This window comes from Sapajus apella, unplaced genomic scaffold (assembly GCF_009761245.1).
Source record: "Sapajus apella isolate SASKATOON/1434 unplaced genomic scaffold, GSC_monkey_1.0 scaffold37, whole genome shotgun sequence".
Lineage (NCBI taxonomy): Eukaryota > Metazoa > Chordata > Mammalia > Primates > Cebidae > Sapajus > Sapajus apella.
The window spans coordinates 10317910-10334298 of NW_022436977.1; the positions used below are offsets into that span (position 1 = coordinate 10317910).

A 16389-nucleotide genomic window follows, 5' to 3' on the forward strand; every position below is an offset into this window, starting at 1 on the left:
GCGTTCTGTGTCAGTGCAACTTCTGCCTCCTGGGTTCAAGCCATTCTCGTGCCTCAGCCTCCAGAGTAGCTGGGATTATAGGCACGCATCACCCCGCCTGGCTAATTTTTGTTATTTATTTATTTATTTATTTTAGTAGAGACAGGGTTTCACCATGTTGGCCAGGCTGGTCTAACTCCTGGCTTCAAGTGATCCACCTGCCTTGGCCTCCCACAGTGCTGAGATTACAGGTGTGAGCCACTGTACCGTGCCACTTGGATAAATTATACAGTGGCCAATTCTGAGATTTTAGTGCAGCTATCACCTGAATAGTGTACATTGCACTCAATATGTAGTTTTTATATCCCTCACCACCCTCCCCCAGATCTTTTCTAGCTACTGTTACTGTGGGTGCTAATGAACTGGGTTGTCTGACCTGGTGTCCTCTTGAATTCTTGGAATGCCCTCCCCCTGAGACTCCCAGATCCATAAACCGCTTCCCCCTTTGCAGACCTGCTCCTGAGTCTCTTGTTGTTAGACCTTGATGTGACTTTGAATACTTGTCTGGAACCTTCCTTTATACTTAATCCCTGTGGATTGGAGTTGATTTTGTGCCCTAACATGAAGCCAGGTAGGGAATGCCAGGGGTTTCTCTGTCCCCTCTTCCCCATTCATTCCCCTTTCTCCTTCCTTGGAACTTTCTCATGGTTTTAAGCAAAAGTACTTTCATATAAACCACTCCTCACAACACAGCCATTAGCTGAGCATAATATTAGAAATTTCTTCTGAATTCATAGAAAATCAAGTTAGTAGAGAAAATCTGAAGTTTTACTTTGATCAGTATTAAAAAATTTCTGTACCTCTTTATGCTCTTTTGTGCTATAATTTAGTATGAAGTGGCTTCTGATACAGCACAAAAGAATATATTCTCAGTTATCTTAAGGTTGCTATACCAATATTTCATTGTGTTCTTCAAACCATATTTTGACTTTTGAGGGTTCCATCCATACCTAGATTTTTGAGCCCATCAGGATTAATCTGGTCATATTTTCTGATGGCCTCAAGGTGTCCATGTAGATACAAGAAAGGATCATCAATGTAGCTGGTTGCAAACATCCTCCCAGCACTTTTCCCTCTTATTCCTTTAAGGAATAAGACACCAGTGTCCTATCCCATGGTCGATGCTGCTCCTTTGTTTCCCTTTTAGGCAATTTGGCCTAGATTTTTCCAGGACTCGTTAGCCCAAAGCTCTTCTTTCTCCAAGAATGACCCAATGATGGTTGTTCTCAAGACTCTTCCTACAGCCTCATTTCATTCTCTCAGTCTTCAGATAGCTCCTCTTGCAGTTCTCACCAGGGACACCCAAAGCATTTCAGATTTTCCCTCCCAGATACGAAGTGTGTTAAGGTGATGTCTGAGAGGCGGCATCTTTAGGAGACACTGAATAAAAGAGTGTGGCAGACCTTACTAATGAGCTGTCGACTGACGTGGTTAGGCAGAGAGGATGAATTTAGGGACAAAGCCACAGGCAAATGAAATGGATCAGAGCTGCAATGTAGGCAGACCTTTCTGCAATGATTTTCCAAATGTGTACAGTGAGGTTCTTCTTATGTCCTTGGTGGGTCTACGAGAGTTGGGGTCTTAACCTTCACTCCTTTCATTAGAATCATTCTGCTGCCATCTATTTTATATGTTGGGGTGCCATGTAAGATTTTATTTGAAGAAACAGTTTTATTGCTAAAGAAAGTTTGCAACCAGCTGGCCCAGAGCAGTTTTCTGAGGCAATGAAAGGTTTGCAATGATATTATGTAGGTTTGCTATGTAGGAACTGGCTGTGAAGACACTGATCTGCTATGGAAAGGAGGTAGCCCAAACCTGGAATAGCCCTATCACACTTACGCAAGTCCGACAAGAAGCTTCCCAAAGAATCATCTCTGCGGTGATCTGTAATAGAATGTTATGCTGCAGCGTATTGCGTTCTTCTTTATTGCTCAACTGACTGTTGTAACAGGATGAAAGCAAACACGTGCTTAAACATGTGCCTGAGGCTTGACTGCCCTTTATTAAATGTAGTTCACATGTGCTTCCTTAAATAATTTCACAACAATAGACAAATGAATCCATTCTGATTAAGAAAAGAAGAGAAGTCTAGTGTAAATTACAGTCTTCTCAACTAGTAATTATAGGAATTTCAGGTAACATGTATGCACTAAAGGCAGATATAAATAACTTCACCAAGTAGCATAAGTAAACAACTTGGAGGCCTCTAAATTTGGTATATAACTTATTTGACTGTATGCTTTTTTAATTCCAGTTTTTAAAAAACATAATAGAAAATGTACAGGCATGGTGGCTTGTGTCTATAATTCCAGCACTTTGGAAGGCTGAGGTGGGCATATTACTTTTTTTTTTTTTTTTTTTTTTTTTCATTAGTTTGCTAAATGCCCTGTTTATTCTGCAAACAAGGCTTAGAAATGTATAGACACAATTTGTAGGTTGGAAGACCTCTGTGTAGTTATGACTTCACAACTATACTTCACAAAAGCAGTAATGAGGGCAGCTTAGGAACACATTAACCTACCATTGTTCTGTTCAGAGCGAACACAGTGAGAATAGATTCCTAAGGCCTGTTTCTCTAGGTGATTGTCACACTTTGCTGCCCTAGTCTTTAAGAACAAGTGGAGCCTTCACTTGAGCTGCCACCTCCTTGCCGTTCAGGGCTTCAACAATTGCAAGCGTGAACTCGAAGCTGGTCCCAGGCCCACGGCTTGTAAGAATTAGGCCGTCCTTTTCCACCCGATTCTCAGAGTAGGTGTAATGACCTCCGTTCATCATTTTGTCTTTAGCAAGCGGATGTGTTGTAACTTTACTTCCAAAACCTATTTCATGAGCCAACAGAGCAGTAGGACCTGCACAGATGGCGGCTATCAGGCCCTTCCGGTTTTCCTGTTCCTTCAGTATCTCCTTCACAGCCGCAGACTCAGATAAATTCTGTGCACCCAGATTACCTCCTGGTAGAACCACCACATCATATGGTCCCTCTTTTTTTGCTTCTTCAAGACTGGAATCAGGACAAATCATGACATCACGGCTACACTGTACTGGGTCTTTTCCAGCCAGACCTGCAACGGTGACCTTTATCCCAGCTCGCCTCATGACATCTACAGGGATGACGGTCTCCATTTCCTCCGCTCCTTTAGCCAGGATGACCAGAGCTCTTTTGGAAGCCATTTTTAAATGTTTTAAAGGCCTACACCAGGCTGAAGGTGGACACCGCATATTACTTGAGGTCAGGAGTTCGAGACCAGCCTGGCCAACATGGCAAAGCCTCATTTCTACTAAAAAATACAAAAATTAGCCAGGTGTGGTGGCATAGGCCTTTAGTCACAGCCGCTCAGGAGGTTGAAGTATGAGAATTGCTTGAACCTGGGAGGTGGAGGTTACCTGGTGCACTCCAGCTTAGGTGACAGAGTAAGACTCCATCTAAAAAAAACAAAAAACAAACAATAGAAAAATAAAATTTTAGTAAGTTTACAAAACTCTTAAAATATTTTCATGGATCCCAGAGTTTCACAGAACACAAACTGAAAAGCACAGATTTAATGCTTATCGGAATAAGGACTGCAATGTTTATTTTTTATTAGGATTTATATTCATCCTCTTTAAGACATTATCTTGGTCTTATTTTCTGAAAATGAATATGATCTAGGAATTTCAACATACCTTTCTTAGAAACAGATGAAGTAGCAAAAAGATAAATAAGGATATATCAGATGAAAAACCACAACTAACTAGCTTGACTCGTATGTGTGTAATTTTGTATCCAGCTAACAGGATGTACAGATCGTTTTCGTGTAATCATGGAACATTTATAAAACTTAATTCAGGCTGGGCATGGTGGCTTATGCCTGAAAGTTCACCACTTTGGGAGGCTGAGATAGGAGGATCACTTGAACCCAGGAGTTAAAGACCAGCCTGGGCAACATAGTGACACCTTGTTTCTACTAAAAAAGTTAAAAAGAATTATCCACTTTTGGTGGTGTGTACCTGTGATCCCAGCTACTTAGGAGGCTGAAGTGGGAGGATCACTTTAGTTGGAGAAGCCAAGACTGTGGTGAGACACAATTGTGCCAGTGCACTCCAGCCTGGGCGACAGAGTGAGACCCTGTCTCTAAATAAATAAATAATTCCTCTTAAATTCCCCAAAATTTGATGTTATGCAGACCACCTTTAGTGATCACTGTGTAATAAAATGAGAGATCGACAACAATAATAGCAAAAAAGCCAACTGTAATCTGACAGGCTGATTTAGAAACTGGCCGGATGGCTGCACATCGTTGTTCCTCGGTCCTTTTGCGTAAGCAAACACAAGTCACACCCCGTTCTATAAACAGCTGCTGATCGAAATGCGAACAGTCACTTCTGAGACTCTGCATACCGAATAGTAGGTGAAATAAGGAAAGACTTTGAGAAGCAATAACGAATATTTCTGATATGACCTTGCCCATTAGGTGAGTTTCCTCTGTGTATATGCTTTTTTTTTTTTTTTGGTTCAGTTACTAAAGAATATGATATTTAGGGAACAGTTAAACATCTGTTGTAAATATATTAATGGAGACAGTAGACTTGACAAAGACCGAAAAGACCTATAGCCGACTGTCTACAGCTTATTGACACCAAATGGAAGAAACTAAGAATCCTAGCGTCATCGGTTTAGTGGTGTGAAAACATCAGGAAAAGCCTTGATTTTTCTGAGCCTAGTTTACTGTTTTTAAAAGAATGAATTGGCATATAATAAACATATTTATAGATAGTAATTTTTTTTTAAAGGTGGGGTTTCACCATGATGGCCAGGGTGGTCTTGAACTCCTGACCTCAGGTGATCCACCCACCTCGGCCTCCCAAAGTGCTAGGATTACAGGCATGAGCCACAGCGCCCGACCGATAGTAATATTTTAAACCCATGACCTATTTGTATCAGAATGCTACCTTTCCATTAACATTATGGTGAAACCCAACTGGCACAGTATTAAGAAGCACTTGGGTTTCCAGAATGGCTCTTTAACCAGGCTTTGCAGGGGAAAAACTCTTCCTGATTGGAAAAGTGGGAGTCCCTGAAGACACAGCAGCATTATGAATTTATTGAGGAGGGCTGAACACCTTGAAGTTGACATAGCAACTCACTGTGTTATAAGAAAAGTACTGGCGTTGTTAGTTTAATGTCAGTTTATGCACATGGAAACTGGAATTTGGCAACAGCACCTGGAGATGAGGGACAGAAAAGCCAGAAGAAGAAAAAGACATAGAGAGGCTGTGGCACCCAGATGATGGTTGGCAGTGAGGCTGTTGGAACACAGCATGGGGTGTGGTAGGGCGGATGTTTGCCTATGGAAATGAAAATCAGCTGTGAAGAGATGGAAGTCCTGTGTGCTTTAATATGCCACCGTGGACCTAAAGAACATATTCCTGTGGGCAGAGAATGTATCTGCTTGAATGTGATTAGCGTGTATGAGGGTGTGAGGTAGGCAGGAAAAGAGAGGCGGGAAGCCGTATCTGATGCATCTTAGTACTCTTTTTAAGTATCTCTGTGCCAAACTGGGGGTTCAGCTTAGCTTTTGGAGTAGGAGCCCTCACCATTTACAAGCCTGCATGCATGCAGCTTCAGCATAACTCCTTACAGAAAAGTTACAGTATGATTTGTGCCCTTCGTTTATGAAGTCAGGAGAATGTTTCTAATACGCTGTAAAAGTCATTCTTGTAAAACAAGAAAAATAACATCTTAGCATGTACATGATTCCGTCTAGAAAGGCAGGGTGTTATATATTCTGGAAACCATTTCTTTCTGGGGTAAATATAGAGTACTCATATCCTCATTTTTAAAAAAGTCAGTGATAAATGAACTCCTCTCTTGTCCCGTTACTGCCAACTCAGGGATATTTGTCTAATTGTTTTTATTATTCGGACAGTCATCCTCAATAGGTCTGGCTTCTTCTGATTTGTTGTTTTTTTTGGAAGGAAGGAAGGAAGGATCATTGCTCCTTCAGAAAGCAAAGGGTTTGCTTTTTGAATTTGTGTGTTTCCCTGACAGATTAACATCTTTCCTATGTTGCAGCAAACAAAAACTTGAAGCAGGTGAGACGCAAGAGGGGAGTCAGGCTGCGTTGGTCAAAGGCTTTCTATGCACATTTCAAGTTTAGGAAGATGAGTCTTGGCAGATGCCTTGACACACTGTTTTTAGGTCAGAAGGGAAAGACGTTCTGCCTTTTGCAACTTGGAAATTCTCTTTGCAGTGTGAAGTCCTTTGAGTGTTATCTGATTTTTTTTTTTTTTTTTTTTTAGTGCTATCTGATTTGTAGCAGTGCCATCATTTCTATTTTTTTCTGCCTTTGAGCCTTCGGCCTGCGAGTTTCATGGCACTCTGACATAACCAGAGCTCTTCATTTTACCTCTTCCGAGCTTGCTAATGCCAGAATCCCTGTACTTACCAGCTAGACTGGCAGATTTTCCACCTTCCAGGCACTTAAGTTGTTTCTCTTTTTCATTTTCATAGAGTATTTCCACTTCATACATTGAGAGCTTTATAAAGTGTCAGTGTCCTCTTGAAGGTAGAGAGGAAAAAGCAGCAGGCTGAAGCCTGGTTCAAGCCTTAATCTGTCATAATCATAAGAATAATCATAAGAATAGCTATGATTTATTGATTTTCATCAGGCATTTTGCTGCTCACTTTGTACAGGTAGGAGGTGGTGTACTATTATTTGAATTTAGGAGAGCTTGACTCTGAAGTCTGTGTTTCCTTGTCTTCTGTGTGCTCACAAAAAGCAACCACATAGTGGGAACGTCCTTTACAGATTTTGCGCTTGTACCAAATTCTTGGAGACTGCTCAGCTTCTTGGTGGTGGTAAGAGGCATATTCAGATATGGGTTGGGCATACTATTGCGGTGTGGTGTGTCTATTCTGTGCGTGCTTTCACATTATTTGAGATATTACTAAGCAAACCAAACAGCCACACCTGTTTCCACTGTGTTGGCCATGTTTTACAAATAACATATACTCTGTGCGTGCTTTTTTTTCTTTTTCTGTTACCCTGTATCTAGAAAGCAAGAGATACTTGTCACAAACTGTAAGTACTGTAAGACCCAGGGTTTTGGTGAGTTTACTTTCCATAAATCTCTATAAACATTCATACTCTGATCCTGAAAGAGCCTTGGGCAACACATCATGTCTTTTGGGTAAATGAGCCAATAGTTTCCATAAATTAAAAAAAAAAAGATATCTCATTTGAGTTATTGACAGTGGTCTTGCAGAACCTTTTCTACTTTCAGGAATCATTTCAATGCCCTCTTGTGTCCTAACATATAGTTGCTTTTATTATTTGCTTACTGGGTTATGTTGGTCACCCACTGAGGTGATGGTAACATTTCAGAAATAGTAGTTGGGCTTATGGGGTATGACTGCTTATTTTTTTCTTCATCCTGGCCTTTCTCTTAAGAAAAATTATGAACATCTGGAAGGTGCTGTTAAAAAATAAGATATGTTTTAGAAGCATTTAGAAATGTGTGTATATATATTTATATGTATGTGTATATATATATTTAGATGAAGTACATATATATATATATATATATATATATATATATAGATGAAGTCTCACTCTGTTGCTGAGGTTGGACTGCAGTGGCGTGATGTCCCATGAACCTCTCTGGTTCAAGCAATTCTCCGGCCTCAGCCTCCCAAGTAGCTGGGACTACAGGCTAATATTTTTTGGTATCATTAGTAGAGTCAGAGTTTCACCATGCTGGTTTTGAACTCCTGACCTCAAGTGATCTGCCTGCCTTGGCCTCCCAAAGTGCTGGGATTACAGGCATGAGCCACCGTGCTTGACCTAGAAATGTGTATTTAATTCAACAGTACTTGCAGATAATCTTATTTTTTGTCTGAAGAACTTGCTATGTTGGAATAGTACCATCTGCTAGAAGTTGGTCTAGCAGTTTTCTAGCAGTTGGTCTAAAAGTTTTTACCTTGAGGCTGGGCGCAGTGGCTCACTCCTACAATCCCAACACTTTGGGAGGCTGAGGCGGGCGGATCACAAGTTCAGGAGATCGAAACCATCCTGGCTAACATGGTAAAACCCTGTCTCTGCTAAAAATAAAAATAAAAAAAACATTAGCTGGTGCTGGTGGCACATGCCTGTAGTCTCAGCTACTTAGGAGGCTAAGGCAGGAGAATCGCTTGAAGCCAGGAGACAGAGTTTGCAGTGAGCTGAGATCGTGCGATTACACTCCAACCTGAGTGATAGAGCAAGACTCCATTTCAAAATATTTTTTAAAAAGTTTTCACGGCTGGGCGCGGTGGCTCACGCCTGTAATCCCAGCACTTTGGGAGGCCGAGGCGGGTGGATCACGAGGTCAAGAGATCGAGGCCATCCTGGTCAACATGGTGAAACCCCGTCTCTACTAAAAATACAAAAAATTAGCTGGGCATGGTGGTGCGTGCCTGTAATCCCAGCTACTCAGGAGGCTGAGGCAAGAGAATTGCCTGAACCCAGGAGGCGGAGGTTGCGGTGAGCCAAGATCGCGCCATTGCACTCCAGCCTGGGTAACATGAGTGAAACTCCATCTCAAAAAAAAAAAAAAAAAAAGTTTTCACCACTTTGTTTAAATGGGGCAAATAAAATATTTCTATATAGCAGGTACATTTATAAGTATTAAGTCAAATGCTATGCAACTTAACATCTCAACAGTTTCTAGCCATGAACTTCTCTGCTGCCTTATAGCACTGTTAAAGAGGGACTTTTGTTATTATAAAATACCATACTAATAGGAATGCACTTATGAATCTTAGGTTATAGGTGCATATAAAATGGAGCTATTGAATATTCTGAATTTAGATAAAATCAAACTCATCTTTCAATAAGAAACAAGGAAGAACTATATTCCTGTTTCCTTCTGCTTTTCAAAGCTGTTAGATTTCCACTTCTCTCCACCTGACATTTTGCACAAATAAGACAAGCTCTTTGTTTATAACATCATTTTTTCTGCTTTTGATATATTAGGGAGGGAGAACCATATCTCCGCATGTCTAGACCAGAAGTTGAGATGAGCAAATTGCACAGAAGACATAGGCTGTCTCCACTCATGGAAATGGCGTCCCTGCTGCTGTGCAGTATGCATCTTGCTTCTGTAGTGAAAGTGGCTGTGTTTCACCTCAGGGTGTAGGATTGTAATGGTCTGAGAGAGTTGTGGCCAGGGCTCATTTGGTAAATACAAGTTGTCACTACTCAAATATCTTGGTACATTATAAAATGCCTCTTCTATCCTGCCTCATGCCGTGTGACTTCTCTTCCTTACTTCTAGTGTCTGCTGTGTGTTTCCTTCTAGAATGCCAGGTATGGCATCATAAAAAAAAAAAAAATGAAAGAAAGAAAAGACTACTGCTTTTTAACGTTAAACCTAAAAGTACTGATAAGCTTTATACTTCTATGCCAGTCATTTGCATATGGAAACTTTTCAAAATAAATCCCTGGACAAGGGGATGTTAAATTATGTGAAAGAACATGTGGTGTTGTAATTCACATAAATGCTGATGTTCTGTGCTATCTGAAAAGTGATAGTTATATTTACCTGCTCCTGCTTCTTTGCAAAAAATCATTTTGCACTCCAAGAAGTGAAGTCCATGAGATACATAGAAACACTCAAATATTTTATTAACCATTCTAAAAAATTCAAAAGATTTTCAGATAAAAAATTCTTTATAATATGCCTATGTGTCTTTTCTCCTCCTGAGCTCAGGAGTTTGAGATCAGCCTGGGCAACATAGGGAGACCTTGTCTCTCCAAAAATAAAAAAACAGGGTATTGTGTATGGTGGATCACATGAGCCCGGGAGGTTGAGACTGTCTCTTTATTCTCTACTGAGCTTCACCTGTTTTTTTTTTTCCCCCTGTCTCCCAGGCTGGAATGCAGTCGTGCCGTCTCTGCTCACTGCAACTTCTGCCTCCCAGGTTCAAGTGATTCTCCTGCCTTAGTCCCCTTGAGTAGCTGGGATTACAGGTGCCCGTCACAATGCCTGGCTAATTTTTGTATTTTTATTAGAGACAAGGCTTCTCCATGTTGGTCAGGCTGGTCTCGAACTCCTGACCTCAAGTGATCTGCCCGCCTCAGCCTCCCAAAGTGCTGGGAGTGAGCCACTGTGCCCAACCAGGCTTCACGTTTTTATTCCTTTTGCATGTTTATTCCTTTTGCATCTTTGTCAAACATGTGACTGGGGATGTGAATTTTGATGTCATATTGTGTTATGCTTATGAGAGAAGCTTAAAATATTAACACAGGTTGGCTTGTTTGAAAACCCAAATGCAGGTATAGTTGTTGGAAGAACTTAGATTGTGAAATGGCTAAAACCATAAGGTCTAAGGTAGTCAAGGAGTAAGAGATGCATTCTCCACTTTGTGTATAACTGAGTTGGATCCCCATTGTACCCTGGCACCCAGCATATAATAAATATTCAATCAGTATTTATTGAATGAAGGAGAAAGAGAGAGGGCCAGTAGTATCCTTATAGAGACATGATGTCATAGAAAATAATCTTTTTATTTTTTTGAGATAGAGTCTCTCTGTGTTGCCTAGGCTGGTGTGCAATAGTGTGATCTCGGCGCAATTCTCCTGCCTCAGCCTCCCAAGAAGCTGGGATTACAGGCGCCCACCACCACACCTGACTAATTTTTTGTATTTTTAGTAAAGACAGAGTTTCACCACGTTGGCCAGGCTGGGCTCGAACACCTGACCTCAGGTGATCCACCCGCCTCAGCCTCCCAAAATGCTGGGATTACAGGCATGAGCCCACTGTGCCTGACCTAAAATAATATTTGAGAGGAAAATACTAAGGGGTTGAGCATTTCTACAGGGAAATGAAAAATTTCATGATTCCTCCGCTTGCTTTTCATTTTGAAACCATAGAAAAGAAAGACTATTTATGGGATATGGTACAAGTATCAAGAAGAGATTTGCAATGACCAACAAGAAGCAGTCAAGCTCCCAATTTATGACTTCTCTCCTTGGCAGAACCCATCAGAAGGGAGTGCTTCTTAATAGAGGGGCTCTGAGGACGGAAGTACCGATCCTTTAGGCAACCTCTCTAAGAGCCCAAAGCCTTACGTGTAAAGCAGTTTATCACTGCTATAACTGCTGTCACTGAAGAAAACTTTCAATTCTTGAATTCAAGCAGCTATAGCTGAGGTGTCTAGCTCTGAAGGAAGAAATACAGACAGAACAAAAATATGCATACGTGACTGGAATTTAGGAGACTTGAGATCTAGCCTAGCCCCATATCTAACTAGCTGGTTTATTTCAGACTATTCACTTGCCTTCTCTGGGTTTCAGTTTCCTCTTCTGGAAATTAGAGCGTTCAACTGACGGGTACTCCTAGATGTGAAATTGCCAGAAATCACCCATATACAACTCTTTCTTAGATAGGAATGCCAAGGTAGATTTTGTGATGGATAATGCACCCCAAAGTCATTGCACTTAAACTGAATTTCTTTTTTTTCTTTTTTCTTCTTGAGACGGAATCTCACTCTGTCGTCCAGGCGGGACTACAGTGGTGCGATCTTGGCTCACTGCAACTTCTGACTCCCTGGTTCAAGTGATTCTCCTGCCTCAGCCTCCAGAGTAGCTGGGATTACAGGCACACGCCACCATGCCCAGCTAATTTTTGTATTTTTAGTAGAGATGGAGTTTCACCATGTTGCCCAGGATACTCAATCTCCTGACCTGGTCAGGAGATTGGCCTCCCAAAGTGCTGGGATTACAGCTGTGAGCCACCACGCCGGGCCCAGTCGAATTTCTTACTGTGATTGTTCTGAATGGGCCCAGTTGAATTTCTTAGTGTGATTTTTCTGAACATTCAGGTACTGGTTACGTTAGGAATAGATTATAAAATTACATGCTTTGTTAATGAAGAACTTGGTGATACTATTAATAATAGTATTGTTGATAAGTTTCAATTACTGAACACTTAGCACAGGGCAGACAAAGTGCTGAGATTTCTGTGGATTATCTCACTTAGTCCTTAAAAGAACCCAGTGAAATTAGTACTGTTATTGTCTCCATTTCACAGTTGAAAGAATAAGGCTTAGTTTAAAAAACTTGGATCAGGTCATACAAAGTAGGAAAGTCAGAATTTGAACCCAAGCCTATTTGCCAACACACTGAGAAAACGTTCCTCTCTTTATGGTATGAGGCTTGTCCAGACATTAAGTGATTTTTAAGGATGATGAGCAGATAAAGTAAAATCAAATGTATTTGTTACATGGTGGCTGTTCAGTTAATGGTATTCTTCCCCTTTCTTTTGCTCTATACTAAATATGAATAATAGAGGGAAAATTTGGCTTTAAAAAAATGACTGACCTATCTAGAGTAGTTTCAGAATGATTCTGCCTTACAGTAGGGGATCCTAAGGTTAGAGTCTATGATTGATTTTAATATGACACTTCATGGAAAATATGGGCTGTGATATGTCTGTGTGTGTGTAGGAGAGACAGAGAAATAGAACTAGATGTTTTCCCTTTGCTCTTAACTAAATATGCTGTATCTTATTTCCTATAAAATAATTTAAAAAAATTTTAAGTGTTTATTTTCCTTCAACTTTTAAGTTCAGGGGTACATGTGCAGTTATTTTCATTTATTAAAAAATTTATTTAGAGATAGGATGTTACCCTGTTGCCCAGACTGCAGGATAGTGGTGTGATTATATCTTACTGCAGACTTGAACTCTTGGGCTTAAGCAATCCTCCTGCCTCAGGCTTTCAAATAGCTAGGACTATGGGCTAACGCTATCACGTCTGGCTAATTCAGAAAAAAAAATAATAAAATTAAAAATATATATATATATATGTATGTGTTTTTAAGAGATAAATCTGACTGGTTGCCTGATCTAGTCTTGAACTCCTGACCTCAGGCCATCCTCAGCCTCCCCAGCCACTGGTATTACAGATGAAAATATGTTTTATTTTAAAAATAAGGAAGATGATTGACTTTTTCTCACCAGGCAATTAACACCACATAGCACATGTTGAGGAAGTGGGTGTTTCTTGCTTTCTATTGTTAATCTGATGATAGGGAGGGTGGAGAGCACTTTGAAAAAATATTTGTAGAAGGAGGAGAGATGGAAGTGAGCTGAATTAGAAAGTCTTTTGCGTATCCCGAATTAAGGGCGTTCTTGAATTTTTAGAAGACATTTCCTTGAGGTAGACAGTAGTTTCTCAATGAGGTACAGAGTTTAAATATGTAACCTTGGCTTCAAATACTCTTAGGAGATCCTTATTTTTAAAAATTAATTTTTAGTTTAGGGGCTCAGTGTACTTTCTTATACTTGTAGGAAAGAAAAGGGCATTGCCTGCATGTTGACCCTTGGAAGCTAGATTGCCAGATGCTGCTGCTAATAGCAGCTAACACTTACATAGGACTTACTGCTATGTCCTGTGCACTGTTCCAAACTTTGTGTGTATACACTAGCTCAGTCCTCACAATAGCCATCAGAAATAGCTTGATTATTGTGCTTCATCAAGTCTAAAATATATTGATGATGCTTTCTGGCTCTTGCTAGAAGATGCTAACAAAAGGCTTTCACACAACTATATCTCTAGTGACACCTGATTTATAGTAGCAATTGCAAGATGTCTTGTAAGACGGAAATGTAAGATGCACCCCAATTTTAAAGAAGTTAAAATAAGAAAGCATGTTAGAATTGATGAAATAGAATCTCATTCCTATTTTACAGATGAGGATCCCAAGGCAAAAAAGATTAAATATGTTTTCCAAAGTTACAGTTGAGTACTCAGTATGTGCCAACCATTGTGCAGGGCACTCCATAAACAGTATCTCATTGAATCCTTAGAACAATAGTGTGAGGTAGTGTATATTCTTTTTTATAGAATAGAAACCTGGACATCAAAGGCCCAGAGACATCAAAGTAATTAGTATCTGGGAGACTTGATATTCAAACCAAGCTCTGCTTGTCTTTGTGAGTTTCCTATTAGGTTACCTTGTAAGATACCATACGACGGATCACTTTAAAGCCCAATATACATTTGTAACAAAAATGAGTAATGGATATGAAGCCTTGGGTAGAATAGACATTGTACTTGGAGCTAGGAGATCTCGATTCTAGATTGTGCAAATCACTCTTCCTCTCTGGGATCCGTGTTGTCCTTTAGAAAGCTGAACCCAGAGAGTGGAAGGTCTGAATATTTATTTTCAGATCAAGAAAGCAGATAATTGTCTTAAAAATACAATCTGAAAAGTACAAATTGTGATTAATATTGATGGTGGTATCAGTACCTTCAGTTTGTGGCATTTGGTTTGTTAACAGTCCCTTTATGATTACTTGGTCAGTATTGCTATCCTGAATAGAAAACAGAACTCACAAAGATCATTTGTAGACTTATGCATGTGATTACCTATGAAAATGAAACACATTAGAGATTGTTTCATTTAAGTCTTTGAATTCCACTTGTCTTTCTAGAATATAATTCCATTGGTGACAGCGTTTTTTCCTGTTCTTTAAGTGATATAAAAAGCATAGTTATACCACCTTTTTTTTTCTCCAAATTAAAATTAAAGAGGAAATCAGGTAGTCACAGTGTCTTCTTGCATCATTCTCACTGCAGGACTGATATTGTTTGCTGCTGCTCTATTCAGTTTGAGGGGAAGCCTCCAAATGAGTCAACATTATTTTGGACTTGCTTTTCAATTCTTAGCTCTTATTTCCAATAACTTAGAGCCAAGTGTGTTGCTATGATACGACATGCTATAATGTTGATGTCCAAGTTTTCATTTTCTGGAGAGGAATTCTGTTATATGTCATTAATACGGGTGACCTACACCTGAAAATACCCAAGCTATAAAGATAGGTAAGGCATCATCTGTAAAGTGTCTCTCTTTATAGTGTGCAAATAGAATTTTGAATGTTTGTAGAGGCTCTGCCCTTATCCATGGGCTTGCCATACCTGAAACGTGAGGCTGCAGATCTGCACCGGAGCCCTCTGAGGAAGCACACTGCAGTGGCTCTTGGGGCTCAGCATTCAGGAGTTTTCAGCATAAGGTAAGTCACCAAGTTGAGGATGGGGTGAGGGAGGCAACATTGAAAACCACTAAATAGTCTTGTCTGAGTTTTTATTAATTTCATGGATATAGGGAAATAATCCTATAGGAAGCACCGAGTGTGACAGCTAAGTTTCTGGATATGGGGTTGGGTAAGAAGGGGATAATGCCGGGAGTCAGTAGCATCTAACACAGGGCATCCGGCATGTGCGTATATAGGTGAATATGTGTGTTTGACTAGTCTTGTAGAATTGTCAGTGTTAATGGGATAGCTAGTTATTTTTATGATTTTCAGAAGAGTTTATTGGCCTTGGGGGGAATAGAGTGAGGTTGGTTAATGTGTACAAGCATATAGCTCGATGGAAGGAATAAGTTCTAGTGTTCAACAGTAGGCAAGGGTGACTATACTTAACAACAATGTATTGTGTATATCAAAGTAGCTAGAAGAGAGGACTTGAAATGTTCTCAATGCACAAAAATGATAAATACTTGAGGTAATAAATACTCTAAATACCTTGATCTGATCATTATATTCTGTGCATGTAACAAAATATTACATGCATCCCATTAAAATGTACAAATATTATGTATGAATAAAATTTTAATAAAAAAGAGGTAAACCTTCCCTGGTGAGAGATTCCATTTCTAGTTGGACTGATATTTTGGGTTTTAATCTGTTTAGAGGGTAAAAACAAACCATGAAAAGTGCTGATTGCAAGAACCCAAAAATAGCCAAGGTTGGTATTGCTGATATAAATGAATTTTTCCTCTTTAAGGTGGGCTTTTGTTTTAGTCAGCGTTGAAGAACTGAATTTTTAGCAATTCTTGTTAGAATACCCAGATAAATATAGGTAAGCGAGTCCTTAGCTGTGGAACTGTGGTCTCTGAGCAGTGACTGCTCAAATCTGGAGCTCAGTTCCCAAGTGAGCAGTGATATTCCAGAGAAATCTGACTTAATATGTAGTGCATATTAATAGTAATATGTAAGGAAGCCGGGACTAAATTTATTTGTGAAATAATAGTGTCTTGGCTGGGTGCGGTGGCTCACTCCTATAAATTCCAGCACTTTGGGAGGCCGAGGCGGGCAGATCACGAGGTCAAGAGATTGAGCCCATCCTGGCCCATATGGTGAAACCCGTGTCTCTACTAAAAATAGAAAAATTAGGTGAGGATGTGGTGACACACTCCTATAGTCCCAGCTACGTGGGAGGCTGAGGCAGGATAATCACTTGATCCTGAAAGGTGGAGGTTGTAGTGAGCCGAGATCGTGCCACTGCACTCCAGCCTGGTGACAGAGTGAGATTCTGTCTCAAAA

At 40.1% G+C, this 16389-nt stretch overlaps 1 protein-coding gene and 1 pseudogene across 7 annotated transcripts in view; one reads left to right on the top strand and one right to left on the bottom strand.

The window, feature by feature from the left end:
- Positions 1–16389, top strand: part of RAB27A (RAB27A, member RAS oncogene family) — an 86832-nt gene that overhangs the window by 37232 nt on the left and 33211 nt on the right. The window contains exon 3 of one of the 6 annotated variants that reach the window (XR_004274852.1): positions 6319–7555. The exons of 3 other annotated variants lie outside the window; for them this stretch is intronic. The gene's annotated coding sequence lies outside the window, so the exon portion shown is untranslated. Of the gene's footprint in view, positions 1–4058; positions 4491–6318; positions 7556–12917; positions 15076–16389 lie in introns of those variants that run through there. 2 more of the 6 variants (XM_032297400.1, XM_032297398.1) reach the window with 2 other exon arrangements.
- On the bottom strand, positions 2409–3252 carry LOC116564347 (annotated as a pseudogene). The gene has a single exon (XR_004274851.1). The product of XR_004274851.1 is annotated as a protein/nucleic acid deglycase DJ-1 pseudogene (transcript).